We start from the raw sequence: 14,935 nt of genomic DNA on the forward strand, positions 1-14,935 counted from the left end.
AAATTTATAATATCAAGTTTAGAGTTGTAAAGGACCTTGCAGACCATTTAAACCAATCCCCTTAGTTTGCAGTGGAGGAACTTGAGCCCCAATGACATTGAATGATTTGCCCAGGTAATATCAGAGACACTGAATCTTCTATATTTTTCATGTTTAGTGAAGAAAAATGTGTAAACATAAGTTCAGGTTTGAGGAGCTGTGTCTCTGAATTTTTCTATTTTTATTAAATTGATGTTTCTGCAACCAACTTCATAGTTTATTGTGAGGATCATGAGATAATGCATATAAAAAACTTAGTAAGCTATAAAGTGCTAAACAGTATCTATTATTATGACTACTCAGGACTGAACTTGTTTCCATCTTTTCAATAAATCACCCCCCCATCCCACCCCAACACTATTCCAACCCACAGTGATCTCTCCCTCCTAGGAGCTGTTAGGATTTGCACTGTTCTTTTTGGCACTGTTTTTATGTGATTGTTTCATACCTTTCAGTCTCATCTCCTCAGGATGGGAACACATAATTATGAATAACGATTGTGGTGAAGAGGGAGAAGAAGAAGAAGATGATGATGATGAATCCATATTTCTCCAAAAAAGCAGGAATAGCAGTTGCTATTTCTTCAGAGATAAAGGAGCTGAGAAATTGTAGGAAAAAGCTTGTATTTTCAGGCTAATTTATCAGTTTTCCACTTAGTGCCTTTCTTCAAGTGTGACATGGGAATTGTTTCACTCCTCTGAAATAATACCACTGAATGAGGAAGTTTATTTATACATTTTTAATGACAGCCGATAAAAATTTAGTGTTATATTTGTAATTTAGGTGATCTACATTATGAATATAGGAGAGAGACATTTTCTTCCCAGATAAATAGTCAAGGGTAACTTTGCATTGACTCACTATTATATCTCCCATTAATGTCCTTTCAAGGAATGAGTTCATAAAAGTCTGTAATCTATTACCCAACATGTACGACCATCACCCAGTAGGAACCTTGCTCTTATTTTGATGGTGTTTCTTTAATTTGCCCTGACGAATCTTGGGACACATTGTGATTATTTAACTCAAGTTGTTTCATGTCTCCAGTAAAACAAATTATTATCATTAGCTTGCTGTATTTTATTTCTGGGGTATCTGAGGAATTGTAAAGCAGCGCTTGTTCATGGAAGCAGCTCCTGGCTGGTTATCTCAGGCTGAGGCTTTGTGGAGTATTGTGTGGGGGGAACTCTGGGTTCCAACTCCTCCCTTTCAGAGACTAGAGAACAGCTGGGAGCATTATCCCCATCCTGACATCCTTTGTTCCCTGAGATGCACTGGTTCTGATTGAAGTACCCAGAGCCTAGTTCTAGCAACTTCTTTTCAGCTTGAGATGCAGTCCACCCCCTCCCATATAAAGGCCAGGGAAGTCTGATTTGGCAGAAACTTAGTGGATGGGACCCTAAGTCCCTATTTCAGAAATTACCCTATTATTAAAGGAAAGAATAGTAGCGACAGAGAAGGCATTGTGCCACAGTGGAGAGAACATGGGATTTGGAGTCATTGAACCTGGATTTCACTCCTGGCTCTGATGCTGAACTACTTTATTCCTAAGGGCCCCAAAACATAGTACATGGACCACTAGACTTAGATACTGGAAGATCCTTAAGCATAAGCTGTGGGACTCTAAGTTATTTAAATTCTCTGGGCTTCTGTTTTCTAGTCTATAAAAAGAAAAGGTTGAGCTACATCTCTTTAAGGTGCCTTCCTGTTCCAGATTTATAATCCTGCAATACCAGAACTTTAAGAAGTTCTGAGGTTTCTAGGGCTTCTGGGAAATTGGTTATAAAATTAATAAAAATAGAAAAACTCAGAGATGCAGTTCCTTAAACCCAAACTTGTGTTTACATGTCTTCTTCACTGAATGTTCTGCAGCCTCCCTTCCACAGAAATTGCTATTCAGGGCAGGCTTCCACAGTACTGTATTAGTGCAACTGATTTCTTGACTTTAAATGTAGGAATTTATATTTAGCTCTGTCCAATTTCAATTGGAGTAGTGTTGAATTAGTTCTCTACCTAAAACTCTACTATATGTATCATATTTCATTAGAATATAAGCTCCTTGAGGGCAGGGACTGCCTTGCTTATTTATATATGTGCCCCTAGCACTTTGCACAGTGTCCAGGGATTATAAAATGTGATGATTGAAAAATTCCCAAGAGACATAATTTCTGAGTAACTTAATCATTTTATTAAAATGCTGGCATCTTAATGAAAAGATGGTCATTTGGCTGTCTCTCTCAGACTAAAGACCCCTAATCGTTTTAGGCTCACATATATACTCTTTGAAGAGTAGATGTTCCCTGAGGAGTTCTCTGGTTAATACAAAGGGAGATAAACTATATTAAAATGAGGGTCTTGGGTATATAACTTAGATCACCCAAATTTTAGCTTTCAGAGACATAAATAGCCATATCAATTGTTATGATAAAAGAATTAACACTTCCCCAAATATTTCTGAGCAAACACAAGGAGCAGGACTATACCTTTTAGTCTAAACTTAGAATTTCTTTTACTGTCTATTAAGATTTTGGCCTGAATAGATCTTTTAGCGAGATTTTCCACAATAGTTGATTTCTGGATGAGGAAGTTGAAAAGGGAGAAAGTTTTAGCCTTGATTCAATAATTAGTTATGAGAGAATTAATTTCTCACATAAAGACAATAAATTTATTAGCTAAAATCAAATAATTTTCAGCTCCTTTTTCTGTCAATGAATCTATCAACACTTTCCCCATTTTGAGTCAGCTACAAATTATGTAAACATGTCTTAATCCAAGAAGACAATGGAATAAGAGAGGATATTTGACTAAAGACCTCCTTTCAAGTTGATTGTAGCTTTATCAGTTGGGACATTGTTCAACCAAAAATAACCAACTTGCTATACCATTTACCTCACCCACATTTCTCCATTTTGTCTGTAAAATACTGTGAAGTACCTTGCTAAGATCAAGGTATACTGGATATCTTGTCCCTCTCTAACAGTTTCCTATTCATTCTACAAGCCCTATAGTAACATAACAAAGGATAAGACATTAGAAGTATTTGGTTTAGATGCCATTCTCAAAAAATAATGTTCCATCTCTTCCTTTTATCCCTCCAATCCTCTTGTCAATAATTCTGGCCGTGAAAACCGCCTGAGCTCTTCATTCAGGGCAGTGAGTACAGCTGTGGAAACATTTCATAGCCCAATAAATAAACTTTGTTTATTTTCCTTTTTCAGACTCTCTCCTCACTTCCTTCCCCCCCCATTTTATTCCCCCTCTAGGGGTTCCATGTCAAACTCTGTTTGACATCTCCAACATCTTGTCATAGGGGATTCACTTTGACTGACACTGACAGGAAGGAAAGAGATGCAAAAGAAAAGATGAAGAAGAGCCTGTATAGAAATGGGACTAAACTCATCAGCCAGGCAGTGATTAGAGAAAGAAGGGACAGAACTGGGAGCTCTATTTGAAGCAGCTCACCCATTTCATGATAAAAAAGTTGATGGGAACTGGTGAAGAACACCACCCAGTAGCCACCCTGCACTATCTTTTGTTCTGAGAATGTAGTCAAGAGAATCACTTGAACTGTCAAAGCAAGATGGAGTTTTAAAACAAAATGGTATGTTCTGTAATGAGAAGCTCAGCTTTCTCAGCAAAGGGTCTTAGACTTTGTGTTATAGATCTAGAGTTTAGAAGGATCAAATCCAATACTCTCTCCCCTTCATTTTATACAATGTCCATGAAAAATGAAGTAAATGATCTCAAATCATCTCCATAAGAAATGGCAAAACTGAGATTTGAATTCAGGTCCTCAAGCCCCCAATTCCAGTACTCTTTCCTCTGCCCCTTTCTTCCTTAATTAAGTTCAATGCGCAGTTTTGGAGTTAGGAGAAACATTTTTCTCTTCTTGGACTAGGATAGGAATCAATAGTGTGAAAAACTAGGGAGAAGAACAGAAAGGACACTGGAAATTGAGTGAGGGACCTTGATTCAAATCCTTTCCCTTCACTCTTAACAACGTATCAATTAATCTCTCTGGGCCGCAGTTTCCTTTCTGTCAAATAAAAGAGCAAAACTATATTACCTCTAAAATTCCCTCCAGGTCTCTACAAATAATCCTATGATTTGTTACTCATGTGATTTTTGGGTGAGCCTCATTTTTGTGAGCTCATTTCCTCATTTGTAAAGTGCCAGAGTGAGACTAGATGACCTCTACAGGTTATTCTAATTTTAAATCTATAATTTTTTCCTATTGTGGTCTTAATGAGAATAATAGCTATTATTCATACAGTATTTTAAAATGTGCAAGATCCTTTACTTCATTTGTTCCTCGCAACAGTCCCAGAAAATAGATGCTATTATTATCCCCATTTTACAGAAGAGTAAATTAAGGCAGAAAGAGGTTAAGTGACTTTTCATAACAGCTAAGAATTATCTGACTGAATCTGAACTCAGTTCTTCCTGACTTTGTCTTGTGCATTTTCTATACTATACTCATGTAGCTCTTAATAGAAATAACCCTGGTTTAGGTGTAGGAGAACTGAACTTATGTTATCTCTGTGATCTTGAAAAAGTCACTGTGTGGAAAAGCAGAAAGAATAAGGGATTTACAGTTAAAAGATGGAGGCAGGTAGGTGGCCCAGTGGATAGTGTGATGAACCTGGAATCAAGAAGATCCAAGTTCAAATCCACCCAAAGACACTTTCTAGCTATGAGAGCCTGGGCAAGACACTAAATCCATGTGCTTAATCTACTAGAAAAATAAATAGCAAACCACTTTGGTATCTTTGCCAGGAAAACCTCATGGACAGGATTGGCACATTATGTTCCAGAGTCACAAAGAATTAGACATGACTGAACAACAAGAAGTTAAAAGATTCTGATTCAAATCCTGATTCTTCCACTTAGGACCTTTGTGACTATTAGCAAAATAATAAACTCTCTCTGGGTTTCAGCCTCTTTAGCTGTAAAATGAAGGGGTTTGATTAAATGAATAAAAAAGTATTAAGTACTATGTTCCAGGTACTGGGTTAAGTGCTGGGAATACAAATAGACAAAACAAGACAGTCCCACCTTTGAGGAATGTATATTCATTGTGTACAATAGGGGTATCCAAGTAAGAATGTTTGATCTGGGGAATGACAAAGATGCTGAGTGGGACCATTGGCCATTGATTGATACATTTTTTCCCTAGAATGACAGGTAGATTTGATTACTGTTCAAGGGGTAGAAAGAGTCAAGGTTGGAGGGCAGAGGGTATGTAGGTTATATCATGGCTTAATATGACTAGTCAGGGAGATTTGTCACCAACCAGAGTCACAGAGATGGAATTGGAGAGCAAGGACCTAGGAAACATGGGCTTGAAGCTGACAAGCCTTAGATAACTTAAAATATCCTTTCCAATTATCTTTTTTTCCTGTGGCCTCTTCACTCTGGAGCATTCTTCCACCCCTTTAGACACTTTCTTCTATTGTTGAGTTCCTCCTAAACCCCCATTTTGAGGAAAGACACAAGAGAGCCATTTTTCACTTCAATTGTGGATCTGCTTTTGATCTCCTAACTCTCCAGACTTTGCCCCCAATCACCCAAAATAGGTACTTCCCTCTTTTCCCCTCCTTATGCTTTTCATGTACAATTCTCTGTGACCCCATTTTTGTTTTGTGTGTGTGTGTGTGTGTGTGTGTGTGTGTGTGTGTGTGTATGTGTGTGTATTGAAAGATACTAGAAAGTTTTGCCATTTCCTTCTGCTCATTTTTTTTCAGATGAGGAAACTGAGGCAACTAAGGTGAGTAACCTGTTCAGGTTTGCACAGCTAGTTTGAGGCTGGATTTGAAGTCCTGAGAATGAATCTTCCTGTTTCTAAGCCCAGTGCTCTATCCCCTGGGCCACTAAGTTGCTCCTGTTTTCTATATTATTTTCCTTCATTAAAATGCAAGCTCTTTGAAGACAAGGTCTGTTTTTCTTTTTTGCTATTATTTATATCCCTAGAAATCAGCACAGTGTTTGATACATATTCAGAGCTTAATAGTTGTCTATTTACTTGATTTTCTGTATCTTGATTTTCTTACATATAAAATGGTGAAATTGACCTGGATGGCCTCTAATGTCCCTTTCAGCACCAGGAGCCTAAAATTATCTTTTTTTTTTTTTTTGATCCAGTGGCAATGGCTGGCACTTCATTCTTTCTGTTCCCTCAGTGAAAGCCATATTCACTTGCTAAACTGTACTCCTTATGCTGTTGTGTTTTAATTTACCCTGGAGATTATCGGGTTTGATGCAGAAAACTCATATTCCTGGTATCCATCCATATTGGAAGAAGGATGCATTTGATTGAGACCCAATTCCTGTCAAAGGCACTGTGGCATTGCCCCTGGTCATTCTCCATGCACATCCTGAAGCTTGCATCAATCTCCTCACTCAGGTCAGCTAATGGAATTTGCAGGGCCGGCCGGGTTTTCTGCCTCTGGTCAGCTTTGCACTTATGGTTAAAAAAAATCCAAAGACAAACTCTCTATTTTGTATTCTTATTAGAGTCTATAGACTTAGTTTCTGCTCCTTCCCAGAACCCCTTTGCTTTGCAAACCATGGAATTTAGTTAGAACTCCCAGCTAGCTCCTTCTAATAGAAATCAGTGGTGTGAAACGGCAGCAGGGTGAACACTCTGCCTGAGCACCAGAGCTTTTGTGCCCTTGGAGTACCAAGACACCGTCAGAATTGTCAGGAGTTTTAGGATTACATCTGAGCTCTGATGAAGGGGAGGAAGGACTCGGATTAATCAGGGGATTAGCATAAACTCTGGAATAAGTGGTTGAAGAGAGCCATCTGTCTTGGGAAAGGCGGGGAAAGGGCTCCAGGAATCAGGTGGAAAAATCGTCTTCCCTACATGGGGGATGGGGGAAGTGGCCATTCCTGGGCCAAGTCCTATTAGGGTGAAAACCAAGGGCAAGGCTAACTTAGCACCCGAATGGCTTTTGTCAAGGGCTCTGCATCAATTACTGGGCGACAGCTGAAAACCAGTTTCAGGAAATACAAATGACCCCATTTCAGAGTGAGTGTATACCCGGCCAGCAGTGGCATGTGTCCAGAAACAGAATGATGCTTTGCCCTTATTCAGCATCTTTCAGCCATGGAACTTTCTAACAGTTAACTCTTTGCTTCTTTCATAGGACTGTGGGCTCCCAGAGGGTGAGTGTTTGCTGCTGTTTCTGACTCAGGGTCAGTGGGTGAAATATTGAATTAGTGACTTACCCCGAAGCCACTCATCAATATTATTAACCTCATTAAATAGCTGGACAATTGGAGATATGAGAAGTGGAAAGCCTCCATAGGATTAAACATCCATTAACAAAAGGAAATGGAGATGGAGGCAAATTTATAGATAATAGATATAGATAATATAAACATATTATCTAAATAGATATAATATATAGATATATTATCTATATAATATAGATAATAGACAATTGGTTTCTATCATTTGGATTGTAGGATATAGATCAGGCCATATAGTCTAATGTTCTTATTCTATAAATAAGGAGATTGAGGATAAATAAGTTAAAGTGACTTGGCTAGGGGCATTCAGCTTGTAAGGGGCAGAGCTATGATTCACTTTTAGGTCCTCTGAAACCAAGTTCAATATATATATATTTTTTTCCTACTGTATCATATCAGCTCTCCATTTCATTTGTTGGTCTTGGACAGAGTTGTGGTGTTTTTTTTTTAATTGTTTCAGCAAATGTTATTTCCCCTGGTCTCATCTCAACAGCCAAAATATTTGTTTTTAAAGGTCCTGTGGTAGAAACAATGATTCCTTTGGGGACTGTTAAAACAAAATATTTTCCAAACTTTTCTAAGGCTATTAAAGGAATTCACAGAATCACAGAAGCTTACTGTTAGAAAGAACTTCAAAGACATTCAGTCCAATTCCTTCCTGAAGCATGAATATGCCATCTACAAAAGTACCTTACTTATAATCACCTACACCTTTTTTTTACCATCACATTGGAAAAATTTGGTCTTAAAAAAGAGATTTAAGAGTGCGTCCCTCCTTTCTCTTTTGGGTTAGGGAGAGGAATGGTGGGACTATTGATGTAAAACACTATCTAAATTGGTGGATTTGGTTCCTGTATTGGTCAGTTTTGTTGCAAAAGGTTTTCTTTCCTTCTTTCCTTCCTTCCTTCTTCCCTCCCTCCCTCCCTTCCTTCCTTCTTCCTTCCTTCCTTCCTTCCTTCCTTCCTTCCTTCCTTCCTTCCTTCCTTCCTTCCTTCCTTTCTTCCTTCCTTCCTTCCTTCTTCCTTCCTTCCTTCCTTCCTTCCTTCCTTCCTTCCTTCCTTCTTCTTCCTTCTTCCTTCCTTCCTTCCTTCCTTCCTTCCTTCCTTCCTTCCTTCCTTCCTTCCTTCCTTCTTCCTTCCTTCCTTCCTTCTTCCTTCCTTCCTTCCTTCCTTCCTTCCTTCCTTCCTTCCTTCCTTCCTTCCTCCTTCCTTCCTTCCTTCCTTCCTTCCTTCCTTCCTTCCTTCCTTCCTTCCTTCCTTCTTCCTTCCTTCCTTCCTTCCTTCCTTCCTTCCTCCTTCCTTCTTCCTTCCTTCCTTCCTTCCTTCCTTCTTCCTTCCTTCCTCCCTCCCTCCCTTCTTCCTTCCTTCATTCCTTCCTTCCTTCCTTCCTTCCCTCCCTCCCTCTTTCCTTCCTTCTTTTCTTCCTTCATTCCTTCCTTCCTTCCCTCCCTCCCTCCCTCTTTCCTTCCTTCCTTTCTTCCTTCTTTTCTTCTTTCCTTCCTTCTTTTCTTCCTTCCTTCCTTCCTTCCTTCCTTCCTTCCTTCCTTCCTTCCTTCCTTCCTTCCTTCCTTCCTTCCTTCCTTCTTCCCTCTCTCCCTCTCTCCCTTCTTCCCTCCCTCTGTCTCTGCCTTCCTTTCTTTCTTGTGCCTAGGTCCTATCCATCCACTCAAGTCTTCTCTACATTAAATATCCTCATGAGAAAAGATTTTAGAGACATAATCATTGATTTCAAATGATACTTTCACTAAATCTTTAAGCTGTTAAAAACAAAACAAACAAACACCCAAGCACAAGGAAAATATTTCTGCACAAAAGACAGATATAGTTGACCCAAGCAAGGCTTTTTCCAAACATCTGCTCCTTAAAATGGGAAAGTAGTGAAGCCAGGAATGTCTAGTACAGAGTTTGGGGAAAAACACACATTCTGTGATTCCTAAGACCAATTAAGTATCTTATTGTTCAGTAATAATACCCCAGGAACTACTAGTTGCTTAAGTGAAAACAAAACAAAACAGACCAGCTTCCTTTCACAAATTCAGTTCATTACGTTTACCTTCCTCTATATGTCATGTTTCTCAGGATTTCTTATTTACACATCTCTTTTTCTACTAGGCGGCTGTTCTAGTTCAATCGTCCATTTACGGCTATTTGTCCTGGCATAGGGAGCAGTCTCATCTTATCTTATAGAACACATTTTCCCTACAAAACTAAGAACTCTTGGATGCTTCCTTTACATAATAAGCTTGTCCAGAAATGTAGTAAGCCATCTAAGAGTCTCTTAAAAAGATATATTAGGTGATGGTTGAAATTAGTGAAATAGTTTTGCATTTGAATATAGATAATACCAACAATGTATAAGGAAGGAATGCTTCATACATAGAGAACTACCTGAAAAGATAACTCCTTAACTAAAGAAGCAGAGCTCAAGAGGGGCAAAGCTTATTGCCAGCATGACATGATAGTGTATTGAGCTCAGGAGCCAAGAAAGCTTGGGTTTTATCTCCTGCCACTGATACTAGATGTAAAACTGTAAATAAGTCATTTATCCTCAGCATCTCAATTTCCTCATCAATAAAATCGGGATAAGAACATTGCTACTAGCTAAATCATAAAGTAGCTGTGAGGTTCCAATGAAATAATGTATGTAAAACATTTTGTAAACTTTAAAGCTCTACATTATTGATGTTTAATATCATTACTGGCTCCTGCCTGAATGATCCCAATTGACTGGAAGGGAGTGAAAGAAGAGAGAATGGAGAAAAAGATGTATCTGTCAAGCAAAGTATGATTCTAGACAATTGTCATAGCAGGAGGTGACTAAGGGCTCATTTAGGCTCTTTCATTTCTAGAAGAGAAAGTCAAGGTCAGAAGGAGAGTGATTTATCTTGAGTTACACAGCTAAGAGATTAAGACTAGAAGACCTTAGCTTAAAAAGGCTGAGGTCTCCCACTTCATTCAGGGCCATCTCCAGTCAGCCTGATGTATAGCCATTGGACCCCAATGGCTCTGGTGGGGAAAGTGAGGCAGGTGACCTTGCATAGACCTCTATCATTTAAATCCAATTCACTTGCATGGCATAGCATCTCCTGCCTGATGTCACAGATTTCCTCAAAAAGGAAGGACAAACAGCTAAGCTGAGACTTAAACTCAGGACTAGGGCATTAAAGACTGCAATCATACTTTTGCAGCTGGAGGATTTCTTCATGAGGAGCCCTATTTAGGAATTTAAGGCATGTCTTAAGGCCCATCCATGTCTCAGGAGTGCCTGGATCCTTTTGAATTAATTCTCAGGATAAAACAGTAGATATCAAGTTTTATCCTGACAGGTATGTTCTTCCAATCATGGATTTCCTCTACTCTTCTTTCTATCCAGGGCTTTGGGAAACCTTTCCCAATCCCTCTTAATTCTTGGGCCTCTCCTTTCTTAATTATTTCCTGTTGCTTAATTAATCTTAAAATTTTTTTTTGCAAATGCAGACCTAATATGTGTATATTTGCTTATTAATTATTATTTACAAGTATTACCAAACAAATAATTATGTCTGTGTTTATATATATTATATGTACATATAATACACACATATGTCCTCATGAAATAGAGATTTAAAAGGGATGAGATAAAAATGAAATAACATTTGATCAGAGAGTCAAGAAACTGGTAGAATTTATTGAGTAGACCAGTGATGTGATTGGACTTCTTATGCTTTAATAAAATCACTTCTGTAACTATGTGAAGGGAGGCTTTGAGAGAAGGAGAACTGAGGCAGGGAGAATGATACAAAGCTATTGTAATGCCCAGACAGAGCAGCTGGGTGGTACAGTAGATACAGTGCAGGGCCTAAAGTCAGAGAGACTCACCCTCCTAAATTCAACTATCTGTGTGATCTTGGGCAAGTCACTCAACCCTTTTTAGTAGTATCTGATTCTTCACTCTTGGGAGAAGGAAATGGCAAACAAGAAAACCCCAAATAGGAAGAATCGGACCACTAAAAAATAACTGGATGAGAACAATGTACAAAATGGTGAAACTAAGTGTGTATTATTTCTCCTTCATTTTGCCTCAATTTTTTTCTGTGTGACTTGTGCTTCTTCCAACTCTCCTATGCTCTAACCCTCCATCCTACCCGTATTTAATAATGTAAGCACCTTCAAATTAGAGGCAGTTTCATTTTTGTTTTCATATCCCAACACATAACACTGTAATAGCCTTTTAAAAAATGTTCTTGTCTTTTAATTGAATTAGGAAATCTCAATGAATATACTTTCTCTACCATTTCAGTGTGGAATTTACTCTGCGATTTACACTGTGACAGAACTGCCTTGGAAATGTGATGTTAAATGCCTTGGTCCAGCTCATACAACTAGTCGGTATCAGAGCCTAGACTTGAGCCCCATCTTACTGACTCCAGTGTCAGCTCTCCATACACTGTCAGGCAGCCTTTCAGAGTGTCTCACACAGGAATGGAACGCACGACCTAGATACTTAGCATGAGAAGAATAAATATGTGTTTAATTAAATTGAATGCTGCTGAATTGCTCGTGGGCATTAGATAGTAGTCAGAGTTTCCAGGAAGTATGGTGATCTACCAGGGACAATAGGAGCATGCATGCTGCCTGGGGACACCATCCCAGCTTCTTCCCAAAGTCATTTGTTAGAGATTCCTTGACAGGATTCACATTTCTAGTGGAACCTTAGTCTAGAATAATAGCGTCAAATGCAGATAAAAAAAAGGGCCCACTAATGTATACATAAGGATCCCAGTAGATCATATATGAATGAAACTCATGAATGAAAATCATTGACTCATTGTCAAAACCATCTATCCAGGGTCAAATAGTTGTGTGGGACAGCACCCTGACCTAAATTAAAAATCAGAGACTCTCAGGTTCAAAAGCAAAAAAAGGTTTATTATAATCTCTCAAGAAAGGGCAACTCCCAATAGACAAGGTGCCAGTAGAAAAGTGCAAAGTGCAAACTGCAAAGCACAAGATTATATGGATCCTAATGAAGAAGTCCCCAGCCTCCCTGCTCACCTTTTTTTCCCTCCTTTCTTCCCTGACTGGGGAGCTCTAATTTACTCAGAGCTAAATAATGACTCTAGAAGACACTTTACTGTATTAGGTATTTAAATACTAATGAAAAGGTGGAAGTGGGGAGAGAGACGGGGAGGAAATGTTTATTTATTTAAGATAACTGAACACTTGCACCTTTTAGCTATAGCTCAACTTATTATTGCAAAGTCTCAAGTCACAATTAGGGCATAAGCCAAGGCTACATTCTTATCCCATTCATAGTTACTAAATATATAAGCTGGGATTTGAATTCAGGTCCTCTTTGAGTTTAAATAGCTTCAAAATCTTATAGATCTTTCCACTCTTTATTTCCCATCAGCTACTCTTCTTGATTTCAACTCCAAGAATTTCATGTCTTTCTCAGGATAAGATCATCTGAAATCTGACTATCATAGGGATTCATTCAGCTTTGATACTCAACACCTCCTTAGCATCCTGAACTACCTTTCCTTTTTGACTGGAGGGCTAGATGATAGAGCAATAAATTTCTCTCACAACCTCTCTTTACTGAAGCTCAGAACTTCCCTGCTCTCCATTTTCTACCAGAAGCTCTGCTTGGTCTCAACTGCATAAATATTTTGACCCAGTGCCTACTGTTCTCTGGTAACCCAACCTTTCACCTTGCTTTAACCCCCTATTAGACTGTAAGCTACTTGAGGGAAAGAACTCTTTCTTTTTTTTTTAAGTTTGTATTCCAGGGACTTAGCACAATGTCTGGCATATAATAGACACTTAATAAATGTTTACTGTGAGACAAATGAAAACCCTTAAAAACAAGATTTCTGGATAATTAATAATCCATTTATTAATTAGGTAGGAGATAATAAGTAAATTGAGGTCAGTAAGTCTCTAAAAAACCAAGACTTACCCCAACCCACCCACAAAAAGGTCAGTGAAAGTTTAAATACTTTTGGAAAAGGCATGTTCCTCAGGGTGAAAATCAGTTCTGATTAGTTAACTATTAATGAGAGAATGAATATTATAATGAGAGGTGGGATTTTTTTCTAATTAAGGGCTTTGAAGAAATGACTTGCATATGAAAAGGTGATGCATCTAGGATATACTGCAACATATTTAACATATATAGGACTGCTTGTCATCTTGGGGGGGGGTGGAGGGAGGGAGGGGAAAAAAGGAAACATAAGCGAGTGCAAGGGATAATGTTGTAAAAAATTACCCTGGCATGGATTCTGTCAATACAAAGTTATTATTAACTAAAATAAAATTTAAATTAAAAAAAAAGAAAAGGTGATGCAAATCATTATTGATCAGAGAAATGCAAATTAAGACAACTCTGAGATACCACTACACACCTATCAGATTGGCTAGAGTGACAGGGAAAGATAATGACAAATGTTAGAGGGGATGTGGGGAAACTGAGACACTGATGCATTGTTGGTGGAGTTGTGAACGGATCCAGCCATTCTGGAGAGCGATTTGGAATTATGCTCAAAAAGTTATCAAACTGTGCATACCCTTTGACCCAGCAGTGTTACTACTGGGCTTATATCCCAAGGAGACCTTAAGGGAGGGAAAGGGATCTGTATGAGCAAGAATGTCTGTGGCAGCCCTCTTTGTAGTGGCCAGAAACTGGAAACAGAGTGGATGCCCATCAGTTGGAGAATGGCTAATTAAGTTATGGAATATGAATGTTGTGGAATAGTATTGTTCTGTAAGAAATGACCAGCAGGATGAATACAGAGAGGCCTAGAGAGACTTACAAGAACTGATGCTGAGTGAAAGGAGCAGAACTAGGAGATCATTATATGCAGCAACAAGACTATACAATGATCAATTCTGATGGACGTGGTTCTCTTCAACAATGAGATGATTCAAACCAGTTCCAGTTGTTCAGTGATGAAGAGAATCAGCTACACCCAGAGAGAGAACTATGGGAAATGAGTGTAGACCACAACATAGCATTTCTACTCTTTCTGTTATTATTTGCTTGCATTTTTGTTTTCCATTTCAGGTTTTTTTTCCCCTTTCTTTCTAGATCTGATTTTTCTTGTGCAGCAAGATAACTGTATAAATATGTATACATATAATGGATTTAATATATACTTTAACATATTTAACTACCTGCCATCTGGGGAAGGGGATGGGAGGAAAGAAGGGAAAAGTTGGAATTGAAGGTTTTGCAAGGGTCAGTGTTGATAAATTACCCATACATATGTTTTGTAAATAAAAAGTTATGATGATGATGATGATGATGATAATAATAATAATAATAATAAAAGAAATGGCTTGGATCATGTCACTCTTGGACAAAGCGACTTGTCTTCACCCAGATTGTTGCGCCTCTAGCCATCTATACGAAAAATGGTCAGATTACAGGCAGGCTTTCCCTTATTTGAAATAGTCTGAGTAGGGTGACTTTTGGGGATTCAAGTCAGAAATGTCCTTGAGAGGCTGGACTTTGAATGAATAAGAAAAAAAGAGAGTTTCTTTGGATTCCACATATAAAATTTGTTATTAATATAAAAAGAAAATGATAAATTTTCTCAACTGAGAATTATAATGATGATTATGATGATGATGGCTCCTGACTCCAGATCCAGCATTCTATC

Source organism: Antechinus flavipes, chromosome 3 (genome assembly GCF_016432865.1).
Source record: "Antechinus flavipes isolate AdamAnt ecotype Samford, QLD, Australia chromosome 3, AdamAnt_v2, whole genome shotgun sequence".
NCBI lineage: Eukaryota > Metazoa > Chordata > Mammalia > Dasyuromorphia > Dasyuridae > Antechinus > Antechinus flavipes.